Source organism: Dreissena polymorpha, chromosome 4 (assembly GCF_020536995.1).
Source record: "Dreissena polymorpha isolate Duluth1 chromosome 4, UMN_Dpol_1.0, whole genome shotgun sequence".
NCBI classification, from domain to species: Eukaryota; Metazoa; Mollusca; class Bivalvia; order Myida; family Dreissenidae; genus Dreissena; species Dreissena polymorpha.
In genome coordinates, this window is record NC_068358.1 from 56815103 (window position 1) to 56830854 (window position 15752).

Here is a 15752-nt window from a genome sequence, read left to right on the forward strand (position 1 = left end):
TAAATTGCATGTGTGTATTTTTTTAAGCGGCATAATCGACATATTGGCTACTGTTGTTGTTGTGTGTCGTTTTTTTCAAAACTAAGATTATGTTGTAATAAGTATTTATTATGTGTGGTGATTTTGAATTCTCTATGAAGTTCGCGTTTTTTTTCCCTTATAGACGACAGTTTGAATCCCACTGGAGGCGTATACCGGCACTGTATCGATGTTTTATTATTAAAATAAATGTCAGTGTCAACATTTTTCTACTGTGTGCCGTTGTTAACATTGCTGTTAAACGGATCCAAAAACCAAGTTAAATATATTTGAGTTTCATTAAAAAGGACCTGGATATTTGAGCTGAGACTTTGCACGCTAATATATTCCCACTTTCAGGAGTCTCTAGAAAGTTAATAAGTTAGCCAGGGACACACTCTGGCCCTCAAATAGTGAAGCCTCAAAGCGGAAGGTGCGCATAAAACTTTGCAAAATACAATACTCGCACTCGTGTTTCTATAAAAATCATGTAATTTATTGATAGATTGGTCTATGTTTGCATATAATTAATGTTAATTGTTTATAAATATTATAAATAGAAATATCATTGTCTGTTAAATCGAGTTATAGTTCTTGTGTTGAAAACAAATTCGCAGCCATCATAATTTTATTTATAGTTGCGTGAAGCCTATTTATTTATCAGCGGTGACGTCCCCTTGATGCATTCGGTGATATTCGCTCTCAACGATTAAACAAAATGGCGACTGACAAGTAATAGATTTTATTTTTATTTTTAATTTCACTATCATGCTTAATTTATGCATATTATCTAACTTTTTACTCCGGCCATAGACATCATGTGATACAAAAATTGTCGATCGTTTCTAAATTAAAGATGGGATTTTAGACGTTGAATATTTTCGTTTTTTATTGTGCCCATTGTTCGTTGAACCTTTTAACTATTGAGTCTTGGAGCATGGGTGTTTCCAAAAGAAGGAAGAATAAATTGTCAAAGCACTTTTTTATTTGCTTAAATATCTGCCTATAGGATCTTAGATTTCAATGACAAAAACTAGTGTGTTTAAGTTGATTCAATTTTGGAAACTATCCATGGCATACAGTTTAGCCTGGAAACTGGAAGGTTCGGACACTTTAATTATATGACTGGCTTATGCTTATTGACATTAAACGAAAAGTAGCAAAAAAGTACTTATTGAAATATGAACAATAAACAAACTAACAACAACATAAAATTTCATAAGAACAATCCGAAGACATGTACTTACTGAAATAGAGAATGGCCCACAGTGTTTTTTTTGGACGAAATATTCAGCGTTATTCGGCCCCATTCCCCCATCTTTAGAGTATATATTTTTCCCCCAAATATTTTTAAAATTCCCCTCTCGGAAGTGTTATTCAATTTTAATCAATACCTCATTTAAATACGTCGTTCGTTACAAATTTTCTACAATTTTCCGGAACTGCATCCGCATGTTTACTTTATTTTAGCCATTACCGCAAACTGTACGTAGTTCACTATCTCTACTTTCGCTTTACAACATCTACCACAAACCATACGTATTCCAACATGTTGCACAACAACAAAAGCTATCGTAAAAAAATTGATAAATCTGTTTCAACTTAAAAATAAATTGATATTCTTTTCAAACAAGTACAACTTAAAAGTCAATCTTCTTCAAATGCCGGCAGTGAAACGCCAGAAGCGTCCGGTCAAGAGAGTGTTGAAAGACGGTTTAGTTTGCTCCACCTGCTTTGCACGCCACAGAGAAACAGGCTTGGGGAAGCTACACTGAAGTCCCTGATCAGACTTTGTCTGCACACGGAGAGACTCGGTGAAGAGGAGGTCACCAGAATAATTGATAAATTCGCTGAAAAGCCCAGAAATGTTGAACTTTGAACATGAACATAACATGTTAATGAATAAAAGAGTTTGAATTATGTTTTTCTCCCTCTGTATGGTGAATATAGTGTTAAAACTTGATATTGTACTGTTACTAGTCAAGCATAGAAATGTCCCCCTTTTCCCCTTTTACGCGCGAATTTTCCCCCTCTCAGGGGACTCGACCCCCTTCCCCCAAAACTGAACAAAAACACTGGCCCATTTGACCGCTCTGTGTCGATTAGGCGCACCGGTAGGTTCCGACGCCCGGATGTTATGAAGATGCATGAGGCTCTTAGGGGGATTTACATTGATTTTGAATGTAACGGTATAAGGAGAGTGTCTTCTTTATTTTAAAACAATTAACATGCCAAAATGGGCTCAAACGAATAATAAATAGGTACCATTGTGATATAACCATGAACAAAAATATTTAATGTCAGTAACGTTTTGACGGTCTCAATTGCAAATGACGTTTACAAGTCCAGATTAAAATACCAGACTTGTATCCTTTTCGATCGAGACACAGTGTCTTAAAATAATTTTTAACTGTATCTAACTTCCCTTATCCTGCTTGATTTTTATGTACAATTTGAAACGACGATATCCTTTTCAGATTTTACACAGCCAAATATTGAAATACGATAACAGTATGGATATGTGTATGGTTTTGCCGTCAATCACAACTATACACACTTCCCTACCGACTTGCTGTGTTTAAGATTGGTACTTATGTTTCTCGTTTAGTAGACTACGCACGATTATATAAATGTTAAGACGAGAACAATATAAAAAGCATGATAAGGGAGAACAAGTAACGCAATAATTAATTAACTGAACACAGTGGGGACACTAAAACGTGTCTCCTCTCCTTATAACTCGTTTCTCGTGACAAAAAGATAGATGCACACAATGACTGCATTTATCGCAATAGGCCCAATTAACAATTTTAAGATAAGGAATTTTTTCCGATGGTGGGTAAAAACTCTTACATACACAGCAAACCTCAGAGTCTTCATCGGAAATTTCATTATCGCTTAAAGCAGTTTCAATGCATTTGTTGTGAATTCCTCTTGTCGAAGGGTGGGGAATCTTCGGATTCGTTGCAGTTGTGCAGGTACGGGTTTTTTTTTTGCATGGTGGTATTCGTTCAGCTGTTGCAAGAAAGTGGCCTCGGTTATTTGTTTTCCACTGGGTTTAGGTTTGAATATGGCATTTTTGCACAAGCATTTTGATACTTTAACACCTGTCTTTGGTGAAATAGGGCTAGAACTTCTACTGTTGTACTTGTCTTAGAAGTATTTATTACTGCCTCTTTACCAGTTTTCATTGCAATCACCTTCTGTAAGGGCGTGTCTTCCCTGAAAGTCTCACACGGGAACAGTTTTTCAGCCTGAATCTCCTGTGGGTTGAATGGGTATATTCCCCTCTTTCTAAAGGCCGATACAATATTTAAGCGACTCATTGCGTGCAAATATGCCCTGCACGCAATTTCTGCCATGTCCTATTTGGTGACTGATCTACCCATGTGCCTATGCATAAATGCAGCGCATTGCCTGTAATAATGACCTTTAAAGGGGCCAAAAATACCTGTGTCCAATGGCTGCAATATGTGTAATGTATGAGCAGGTAATACAAATAAGATAATATTCTTTGAAATGGCCCATTCAATAAGGTCCTTGGATGTGTGAGAACTATGTCCATCAAAAAGAAGCAATATCGGTTGCTTGTCATTCTCTCCACGTCGAACAATCGGAATGAAATGCTGCTCAAGATCAATTTTTAGCTCATCTATTTTTTGAAAAAAAAAATATGAGCTATTGTCATCACCTTGGCGTCGGCATCTGCGTCGGCGACGGCGTCCGGTTAAGTTTTGCATTTAGGTCCACTTTTCTCAGAAAGTATCAATGCTATTGCATTCAAACTTGGTACACTTACTAACTATCATGAGGGGACTGGGCAGGCAAAGTTAGATAACTCTGGCGTGCATTTTGACAGAATAATGTGCCCTTTTTATACTTAGAAAATTGAAAAGTTTTGTGTTTAGGTCCATTTTATTTCTTAAGTATCAAAGCTATTGCTTTTATACTTGCAACACTTATTAACTATCATAAGGGGACTGTGCAGGCAAAGTAATGTAACTCTGACTGGCATTTGGACGGAATTATAGGCCCTTTATACTTAGAAAATTGAAAATTTTGTTAAGTTTTGTGTTTTGGTCCACTTTACCCCTAAACTATCATAGATATTGCTTTCATACTTGGAACACTCGCAAACTATCATAAGGGTACAGTAAAAGGACAAGTTACATAACTCTGGTTGTCATTTTTACGGAATTATGGCCCTATTTTGACTTAGTAACTTTGAATATATGGTTAAGAATATATGGTTAAATTTTGTGTTTCGATCCACTTTACTTCTAAAGTATCAAGGCTATGGCTTTCAGACTTCAAATTCTTTCATGCTATCATGAGGTTACTGTACCTGGCAAGTTGAATTTTACCTTGACCTTTGAATGACCTTGACTCTCAAGGTCAAATTATTCAATTTTGCTAAAATTGCCATAACTTCTTTATTTATGATTAGATTTGATTGATACTTAGACAAAACTACTCTTACCTGACATACCACAATAGACTCCACCCAAACCATCCCCCGTGCCCTCCCCCATTCCCCCCCTCCCCCCTCCTAATTTTTTTTTTTTTTTTAAATCATCTCACAAATGACCCCCCCCACCCTCACACTATACCCCCCCCACCCCACCCCCCCCACCACCCCCCCCCCACCCCACCCCCTCCCCACCCCACCACCACCACCCCCACAATGTGTATTTTTTAAAACGGTTATGTTTGAAATACCGTCCAAACATCGCACCCAAAAAATCCCCCCCCCCCCCCCCCCCCCCCCCGATTTTTTATTTATTTTTTTTTCGCTTTTTTGGAAGATAATGTAATTAATGTCCACAACCCCACACTATACAGCCCTCTTCACTCCACCCCTCCCTCCTTTGTGATTGAAAATGAGAGTCCCTTCACCTTTAAAAAGAAAATAGATGAGCGGTCTGCACCCGCAAGGCGGTGCTCTTGTTTAAACATTACTGTTTGACCACCCAGAGTCGGACATACAAAATTTTGAACCCGGAGAGCTACCTTTCATAAGCTCGGGATTTTAGCGTTTCCCTTTAAAAACAAAGAAAGGCGGAACGTGATTGTCGATAGCATTAGCGCAACCAAATACGGTAGTTGTTGTTGATCTCGGGGATGTAACTGACTGCGCCTTTTCATAGATGGGGGCAATAAAGTTAGGGGGGGGGGGCGACAATCTGCCTGGATACCGGTCTCATCTAAATTGTAAATACAGTCAGGCTTGTTTAATAAGTCATACTTGTTTAATGTTTCTTCAAGATTTTTAAAATAATGATCCACCAGTTCCGGAGTTAGGGTAAGGCTTAAAAAAACATGGCTGCCAAGGGGCGGGGCATTTTTCCTTATATGGCTTTATTAAAATCTTGTTAACACTGTAGAGGCCACATTTATTGTCCGATCTTCATGAAACTTGGTCAGAACATTCAACCCAATGATATCTTGGACGAGTTTGAAAATGATGCCGGTTGGTTGAAAAACATGGCCACTAGGGGGGGGGCATTTTTTCATATATGACTATAGTAAAACCTTGTTAACACTCTAGTTATGTTATAAAGTGCTGCTTTAATGTATTCTTACAATGAAGACAATGTTAAGTTAACAGTTCTTTCCTTAGACCTCAAATTTCAAGAGTCAATGACTCTTGGAACCAAATTTTCAAGAGTCAAAATCAAATTTGTATAAGTCATATTAATAACGCAGGAGAGTCAATGATCTTTTGTACTTTAAGCAAATTACTGAGATATAATATATAAAAAGCAACAAATTAACAAATATTTAAATATATTTATTTCTTATATTCCAGTCAAGAAAATACACAATGCAAACATACATTGTGACCAACATTGTGAGCATAGTGAAATCAATACGAAAAAAACACTCGCACTGGTAGTGACATAATATATATCAGGGGTGTCAATTGTCCTAAATAAGGGGAATAGAGCCCTAGCTTATTGTTATTTTGTATTTTCTATGTGCAATTTCTTGTGAGTACAACGCGAAATTTTATCAATCAGACCAACCGCATGTGTATTCGTCATTTTATAAAAATGTTATAAAGATCGTTGGAAATAAATTAAAATCGACGAACCATACCGTATCTGAAAACAAATGTCCGAAAACATGTCGAGGTACGTCTTTTGCGAATTAAATAAAATATGTGTTTTGTTTGACTGCAGAAAATGAAAAGTATGATATTGCAGTGCTTTACTTTGCAAATATATAATTAGCAACGTTCGTAGAATGGTACGGTTTTCAGAAAGTAGCGAAGATGTTTCGTCAGTTACTGCTCATGTCAGTGCCAGTCGTTTACCATCAAAAAGCAGAAATATCAGATTTACATTCATCTCAAAATTGACCCTGGACGGCTCAAATCTGGATTTAATTATTTCATGTGACATCTTCACCGAAGACGTGGGACAAACACGCCGTTTTTGTATGCCGTCTCAAATGGTCAATTATAACACCTATGTTGTAATCAATTAGCACATGCAGCATCCAAATTTGTCACTTTGCCACAAGGTCAGTTCTACCGGTTCTATGGTTATTTTTAGCAACTCTGATAGAAAGCGTGTAATGTGAAGTTGTAGACAGTGCATGTGCCAGCATAACTTTCGCGCGTCTTTGAACGGAGCAAACATGAAATAAAACAGCATTGGGTGTATTCAGCTTTGGAAATACATTCTGACTAATTGTGTAAGTAATTCTCAAAATATTGTGGATGTGGATGTTATAATTATATATCGTCTCTGCAAACAGCTGATAACAAACGCTCAGATAAATAATGGAACATTGATACACGCGTCATCGAATCAGCAGTGTTTTAATTGGTCATTACTAGATTTCTCAATGGGCCAACTCCGCCTACTGGACGGACTTGTGCTTCAATCATTGAAAACGGGCAATAACGGTTAGCGTCTATAAAAAGACAGTCCGCCTTAAGCCAATTATCGATTAGTCTTTACAACTTTTGATCTCGTTGGCGCAAGTCGGCACATTCCCCCGGGTCAAATGTGACGCATGATGTAATTTTCTCACGAGTCAAACTAGGGTCCTCTGTAGTTTTCAAGCGTCAAAACCCGGGAGCTCGGGTCAAAGGAAAGCCCTGGTTAATATCCTTCCTTTTTTGCATATTAAACTTGCAATAATCTATAGATTTTTAAAATTAAATAACACCATTAATTCATAACCTCTTTAAAATTAATTATTTAATTCAGTTGCCCAATCTTCATGAACTTTGGTCAGAATATTTGTTTCCTGTGTAGTAAAGTTTGGTTTTATTATGTCATTATTATCAAAGACCTATATATAACACAGATTGGAAACTCCTCTTCGCGATAGCGATATGCGATAATATCTAACGGCGGGCGCGGGTCACGTGACATTGATTTTGGAGATTCCGGTGTACCTGTAGATTCTTCCCTGTTCCAGCTACTGTCGGCCATTTTGTTATAAAGCAATCAATTATTCTTCGTAATTAGTCGTTAATATTTGTTGTCGTAGGGTATTCTGAGCATGATCTGGTAGTTTATATTATTTTGATATTGTTATTTACAATCTTAATGTGTTAATTAGTGTTTTTAGCGCTCGGTTGTCAGTTTGCATAGCAATGAATGTCTGAAAGCGCAACGTTACGAACTTCGCGTAGTGAGCAAAGTCGGTCGCCGAAAAAAGACATATTGAATATTATTCGTGTGAATAAAAATAAGTATTTATTTTCTGTGTTGATAATTCTTAAGGTTTTGGTGGTTGTTATTCTAATTAATTATTAATTTATCGGAATTTGAAAGAGAACACTGGATTCGTTCATTTTCGATAATTTTTTAAAAATTGAAAGACCCGAAGCATTTTTTTTTAGACATCTTCATTAAGCATCATATATTGATAACGTAAGATTTTTATGCTAGGTGAGATGTTAATCTATGTATGATTAATAAAAAGTAGACGAAAATGAGGTATTTTAAAGGATTTTGCCTTTGTACAATTTGTACTATTTTATACTGTTATTCCATTCAATCATTTTTCACACCTGTCGCCAAAGTGGTTTGATTCTTTTTGACAAACTTTTCGAGTTCTCATCCCATATCGTTGAAGTAAGATTGTAATGCTAGGCAAGATGTTAATCTAAGTATAGATTTAAACAAACCAGAAGAAAATAATCAATTTAAAGTATTTGGCCTTATACAATGTTGGTACAATTTTAAGCTCTTTTCTTCTGTTGTACAAGATTGCTGTCAAACGTGTTTTTGTTCTTTTTGATAAACTTTTTCATTTTTCATCCCAAATAGATTTAGTCAGATTTTTATGCTTGGTGATATGTTAATCTAGGTATGAATAAACTAAACTGGAGGAAAATGTTCTTTTAAAGGATTTTGGCCTTGTACAAAGATGGTACAATTTTAAGCTTTTTAGCCGGATTTTTTTCGAAAAAATCTCGGCTTATAGATTGATGTTGTCGGGCGGGCGGGCGGGCGGGCGGGCGGGGTGGCGGGGTGGCGGCGTGCTCGAAAATGTTAAAGTTCTTATTTCATGGTATAACTTTGGTATGCTTGGACCTAGAGTCTTCAAACTTGACATGAAGGTTGGCCAGGATTAACAGATGACCACTGGTCATTTCAAGGTCATTCATTTGAAGGTCAAGGTCACTGTGACCTTCAATATAAAAAATGTTAAAGTTCTTATTTCATGGTATAACTTTGGTATGCTTGGACCTAGAGTCTTCAAACTTGACATGAAGGTTGGCCAGGATTAACAGATGACCACTGGTCATTTCAAGGTCATTCATTTGAAGGTCAAGGTCACTGTGACCTTCAATATAAAAAATGTTAAAGTTCTTATTTCATGGTATAACTTTGGTATGCTTGGACCTAGAGTCTTCAAACTTGACATGAAGGTTGGCCAGGATTAACAGATGACCACTGGTCATTTCAAGGTCATTCATTTGAAGGTCAAGGTCACTGTGACCTTCAATATAAAAAATGTTAAAGTTCTTATAACTTTGGTATGCTTGGACCTAGAGTCTTGAAACTTGACATGAAGGTTGGCCATAACTAGTTAGTAACCACTGGTCATTTCAAGGTCATTCATTTGAAGGTCAAGGTCACTGTGACCTTGAATGTAAAAATGTTAAAGTTCTTATTTCATGGTATAACTTTGGTATGCTTGGACCTAGAGTCTTCAAACTTGACATGAAGGTTGGCCAGGATTAACAGATGACCACTGGTCATTTCAAGGTCATTCATTTGAAGGTGAAGGTCACTGTGACCTTCAATATAAAAATGTTAAAGTTGTTATAACTTTGGTATGCTTGGACCTAGAGTCTTGAAACTTGACATGAAGGTTGGCCAGAACTAGTAAGTAACCACTGGACATTTCAAGGTCATTCATTTGAAGGTCAAGGTCACTGTGACCTTGAATGTAAAAATGTTAAAGTTGTTATAACTTTGGTATGCTTGGACCTAGAGTCTTGAAACTTGACATGAAGGTTGGCCAGAACTAGTAAGTAACCACTGGACATTTCAAGGTCATTCATTTGAAGGTCAAGGTCACTGTGACCTTGAATGTAAAAATGTTAAAGTTCTTATTTCATGTTATAACTTTGGTATGCTTGTACCTAGAGTCTTCAAACTTGAAATAAAGATTGGCCAGTACTAGAAGATGACCACTGGTCATTTCAATGTCATTCATTTGAAGGTCAAGGTCACTGTGACCTTAAATGTTAAAATGTAAAAATTGTTATAACTTTGGTATGCTTGGACATAGAGTCTTCAAACTTGACATGAAGGTTTGCAAGCACACTTAGATGACCACTGGTCATTTCAAGGTCATTCATTCTAAGGTCAAGGTCACTGTGACCTTGAATGTAAAAATGTTAAAGTTCTTATAACTTTGGTAGGTAAAAATGTTAAAGTTCTTATTCCATGTTATAACTTTGGTATGCTTGTACCTAGAGTCTTCAAACTTGACATAAAGGTTGGCCAGTACTAGAAGATCACCACTGCTCATTTCAATGTCATTCATTTGAAGGTCAAGGTCACTGTGACCTTCAATGTTAAAATGTTAAAATTGTTATGTATATGCATGCATTCAAAACATAACACAAGGTTTGCTCATGCCTTGAAAAGTACTTACATTTCATTTTGACCTTTGAACAATATTTCAGTAATTTAAGTATTGCATTGACAAAAACACGAAAGGTACTTTCCTGTCATTTAAATCAAAAATCCGGCTTCAATGCGGTCATCTCCGACCGCGGAACTCTTGTTTACCCTATTATACACACATGTCGCCAAAGGTGCTTTGGTTCATTGTGAAAAACTTCGTCATTATTCACCTCAAATCGAAGAAATAAGATTTTTATTCTGGGTAATATGTTTATCTTGGTATGAATAAAAAACAAGATGAAAGTACAATGTATGGGTTTAAATTCTCTGTTAATATCTTTTATTAGTATTACCAGTTTTCCTGTCAATGTTACACATGCAAGTTAATATACAAACATATTTTAACAGATAGCTGCGAGATTACTTTTTAAACACAAACAAAAGCTGTGAGATGACTATAATTCGCCGGCCGCGGCCACTGATCAAACAATTAAAACCAATCAACAACGCAAACTGATAAATGAAGTTAGGATCCCTTCTTTTAATTAATTCTCAAGAATAAAGAAAAAACACACAAAGCATCTTCTTCAGTTCGCTAATTGATCAGACGATTAACAAGCGCGTGAATTTTTTTTTTTCTTTTCGCGAAATCCTAGCCCACGATACTGAAAGCTTAATTTAATTACCAAAAGAAAAAAAAACTGGATTACAAACAAACTTTAATAACCTATAACTCATGAATAAGTTCTAAATAAAAAGAGAATTAAACAATAGAAAAAATCTACAGAATCAATATTGAAATAAGTCTAACTGAAACCGTTTTTGGATAAAACGATCATAGCATTTATTATACTGTAATGTTGTTTTAATCAGAGACCTAGATCTATGTGTCCACATATATCTATCCATTTTGAAATAATAATATTTTATAAGGTTTTAACTGTTTGAAATACCAAATTATACAAGAATATTTTATCAGCAAAAGCCTTTCAAATTAACTATTCAACAGCATTCTCGCCGCGATTTGGAAGTTCCTAGCGGTATTTCTTCAACGATCGCGGCATTATAAATTTTTATTGTAGGTAAATAAAATCGAGATTTTATAAAAAAAACATAATTACCCATGTTTCTATGAAACTTTATTTTATAAAAATTGGATCATTATTGACCAAGTTACAGCCGCCTTTCATAGCGCCGTAACATTTTCGCATAACTTTGCTCGATAATCGTAACCGTTGCTACTGACGCGTCGCTATCTTATCGCAATCGTGATACACCGGCTATCTCCGGACTACTCCGATTGATTCATGGAATAAATCGTCTGCTGATCCTCAGTGTACTTATCGCTTTCTCGACCACGTGACCCCGCCGAGAGATAGCCCGATAAGGCGCGAAGTTTCCAATCTGTGTTATATATAGGTCTTTGTTATTATGTACCATTAACTGTATTATTTAATTTTTCATAACACAGAATTTTCATAATTAACATAACTGTTTTAGTCATTATTACTTATGGTAAGCCTATCAACTAAGAGATAGCTGAAAAAAAGACAACATGTGCACAATTTTGCAGTATCTATCTCCCTTGTTTAACCTACTGAGTTATGTTTCCCAATCTATTTTTACGTCTGCTCTAGAATTTGTTTGACCCCTTGGTTTCAAAACACTTAAAGGGTAAATACTTAAAAATCCCCCAAACAAACGAATACTTACCAAGTTGAAGTTTGGTTGGGATTCTATGTAGTCATATATCTACTGAAGAGATCACATGAGATGCGCGCCGAACCGTGACCATAATATCAGTAATTAAAAGCTTCAAACCATAAATTTTCGAAAACATAGAGCACAAACACCCTATATAGATATAAAGAACAACCTCCGTGCACAATTTCCTGGGAGGGTATACACAAAAAACATTTCATAACTAACACTGTGGGTGGGCATGTGATCTCTTCAGTAGATATATGACTACATAGAATCCCAACCAAACTTCAACTTGGTAAGTATTCGTTTGTTTGGGGGATTCTATTACGTCATACTACTTCCGAGACCACATGAGACTTTAAAGCAATACAGAGAAAATTTATGACTTATGTAGAAATTTCTACATACCAGTGTAGTTGTCCAACCTATTGTGAAGAATCCAATAAAGAATCCGAGAAGGATCTTTGCTGTTGTATGTCTCTATTATAGAACCGGTTGAACGTTGTAGCATTTTTCCATCCCGCAACAGATAGTATTTCCTTAATAGGTACAAACTGACTAACTTTGGATGTTGATGCACCTCTTATTGAATGAGCTTTATAAACGTTTATGTCAATTCCAGCTAAATGCATAACTGTTTTAAGCCATCGGCTAATAGTACTTGCAGTCACAGCATGGTATGGTTTCAAATAACTGATGAATAACAAATGTTCCCCTTTTCTTAAAGGTTCAGTTCGCTTGATATATTCCCTCAAAGTATGTACAACACAAATGTTTTTATCAGGAAAATATTCCTTTAATTCAACATATGGTACACGCCTACCAGGCTTACATTGTTTTAAAGAGTTACTGTACTGTAACACAATAGAATTATGACCTTGCCTAAGGCCCTCAAGTGTCAATAACTTTAAGGACTGAACTCGGCTAGCTTGTGTCAGGGCAATCAACATTGCTAATTTCAATGTAAGATTTTTTAATGTCAATAACCTTACATCAGGTAAATTTTTTAAATACTTCAACACTATATTCACATCCCAAACATCTTTATACCTTGCCTTAGATGGTCTTAAATTAAAAACACCATTGAGAAATCTTTTAATCAACGGATGTTGGCCAACCACAAAACCGTCTAACAAAAAACCTAATGATGACAAGGCACTTCGTGCAATATTTATAGTGTCATATGACAAACCACTGTCAAATAATTGTGTAAGAAAATCTAAAACATCATTCACAGTAACTTGAAGTCTATTAATCTCCCTTTTACTACAGAACAAAAACCATCTTCGAATGTATACCGAGTACTGTTTTTGAGTGGAAGGTTTCCATGAAGCAAGCATGATGTCAACAGCTCGTTTTGGAATTTGTCTGTCTTCAAAGGATTTCCTGATAATCGAGAAACAACTAACTGGAGTTTGCCTGCCAAAGGATGTACTTTGGCCGTATTGGCTATCATCAGTGTAGTTCTTTCAACTGGAATCACTAACGGAATATCTATCAATAGTTCCAAGAAACTGTTCCACCAGTTCTGAGTTGGCCACAGTGGAAGTATCATAATACATTCGCCCTTGTCCCTCCTGAGCTTCGCCAGAGTCCGTCCGATCAAACTGAAAGGACAAAATATGTACATCAATAATTTTGACCAGTCGCATGAAAAAGCATCTACATATTATGCGTCTGCATCTGGTTTCCATGAAACAAAGATCGGCAACTGGGTATTAACCCTAGATGCAAACATATCAATCTGTGGTAATCCCCATTTGTCAATAATTTTTGAAAAAATTTCCTTATTCAACTGCCATTCAATATTGTCATTAAAATTCCTTGAACCAAAGTCAGCAATATTGCTAACACCAGGAATATGAGTCGCTGATAGCCAAATATTCTTATTCATACACCAAACCAACAAATCATGAACCTAGTCATTACAATCTAGTGATTTACAACCACTCATGTTTTGAATATATGCTACAGCATAAGAGTTGTCTGAACAAATTCTTACATGCAAATGGTGTTTTTCTTTGCAAAATGCTTTGACAGCTAAAGATGATGCTAATAATTCCAAATAATTAATGTGATGTGTAGCTTCAACAACTGACCATCTGCCACCAATTTCTTGGCCATCACATTTTCCAGCCCAACCTAGTGTTGAAGCATCTGTGGTTATTGACAAATCAGGATTTCCATGATCAATAAGCCTTTTTTGATAACTTAAATTATCAATCCACCATTTCAATTCAACTTTCATTTCGCATGTGATATACATTAATTTGGAAAAATCACCTTTCGCTTTATTCAGTGCTTGAATTTTACCAATTTCAATTTTCCGGTAAAACAAACGGCCATATTCTACTGCGGAAAAACTTGAAACTATTAGACCTACAAGTCTAGCAACTGATTGAATTGTTGCTTTTGATTTGTAAAACAAAACTGAACACTCTGAGATTAAAGTATGTACTTTAGATACTGGCAAAGATACTTCCATTTTCTCAGAATCAATTTCATTACCCAAAAAGGTAATTTTTGTTGTGGGAATTAGAACCGATTTTGTTTCATGGATTATGAACCCTAGTTCAGTCATCAACAAAACTGTGTCAACCACATTTTGTCTACATTCTTGATATGTATCACCAAGAAGTAAAGAATCATCAATAAAACCAGAATTTGAATGACCACGCATTCGCAATGCAGCAAAAACTGGTTTCATAAGTTTAGTGAAAATTCTCGGGGCAAAAGAAATACCATTTGGTAATGCACAATATTGATAAACATGACCAGAAAATGTAAATCTAAGTTTTACTTGATCTTCCTCCGCTATATAAATAGAATAGTAAGCATGTTTGAGATCAACAGATGCCATAAAACAACCTGGACGTACCATTTTTAGAGCAGACTCGAAGGTGTCCATTTTAAAATGGTGATATTCAATATATTTATTTAACTCTTTTAAGTTTAAAATCAGTCTATATTCCCCAGGTGTCTTTTTGGGAACGACAAAAATAGGAGAAAGAAACTCATTTTGAACATGAGAAACCTCTTTAATAACTTTTTGTTCTCGCAATTTTTGTAATTCTTGTTCCACTACAGATCTCTCTGTAGAATTGAAATTTGTTTCTCTACAAATTAATCTAGTTGGTCTCCTATTATCAATAAAGGTATATGACAACTTTTTATAATATCAATGACATTTGGATCATTCGTTAATTTAGTCCAATTTTTTTCAAAATACCGTATTCTACCGGCTTCAAATTTTTCACTAACCTGACTTATTTCTTCTGCCCCTCCCTCTGGTTTTTTGCAGGCACTGGAATTCTGTCCTCAGTCCTGATGTAACCAGGGAAACCATGATATCCACGGCCCCGAAACCCTCTTCGGAAGCCCCGTATTCCTCGCCTATATGGCATATTTCGATATCCTCGTCCACGAAAAAACTTTCCAATTTTTCCAATCTTGCTCATATCCTGTATGTCCTTGACATTTTTGTTCACATCCGTTTCATTACCATACAGGAAATCAGTGAATGGTAAACTTGGAGAAGTCAAAGGATAGAACTTTGGATCCAAATCATTCCTGTGTGACTCTTTTCTCTTGTTATTTATTAACTTGTTTGACTGTCCAAGCAAAGCAAGAGCATTAGTTCCCCACTCTAACGACTGAGCGTCAACATTTTGGCCTTCTTTGTCTAACAATTTTGCAAAGTTAATAGAGGCTTTCACAACATTATTCTGAATAGACTGCATTTTAGCATCTTCAGTTTGTGTTTGAGGTTTCAAAAGGCGCCAGATTCCTGGATTTACCCTCGTTTTTGTCAACGCCTCACAATTTACTGGCCTATGGACATCCTTACAAATTTCTGTCACACGTTCTTCTGAAACACCACTTCGGAACGAAGTGTTGATAAACATAGCAAGATCATCATTGACT

At 36.0% G+C, this 15752-nt stretch overlaps 1 protein-coding gene across 3 annotated transcripts in view; it reads left to right on the plus strand.

The window, feature by feature from the left end:
- LOC127878922 (F-box/WD repeat-containing protein 7-like) overlaps nucleotides 1–15752 on the plus strand; it is a 55440-nt gene that overhangs the window by 1551 nt on the left and 38137 nt on the right. Inside the window, exon 1 of one of the 3 annotated variants that reach the window (XM_052425484.1) lies at nucleotides 690–750. The exons of the other annotated variants lie outside the window; for them this stretch is intronic. The gene's annotated coding sequence lies outside the window, so the exon portion shown is untranslated. Of the gene's footprint in view, nucleotides 1–689; nucleotides 751–15752 lie in introns of those variants that run through there. 3 annotated transcript variants of the gene reach the window in all.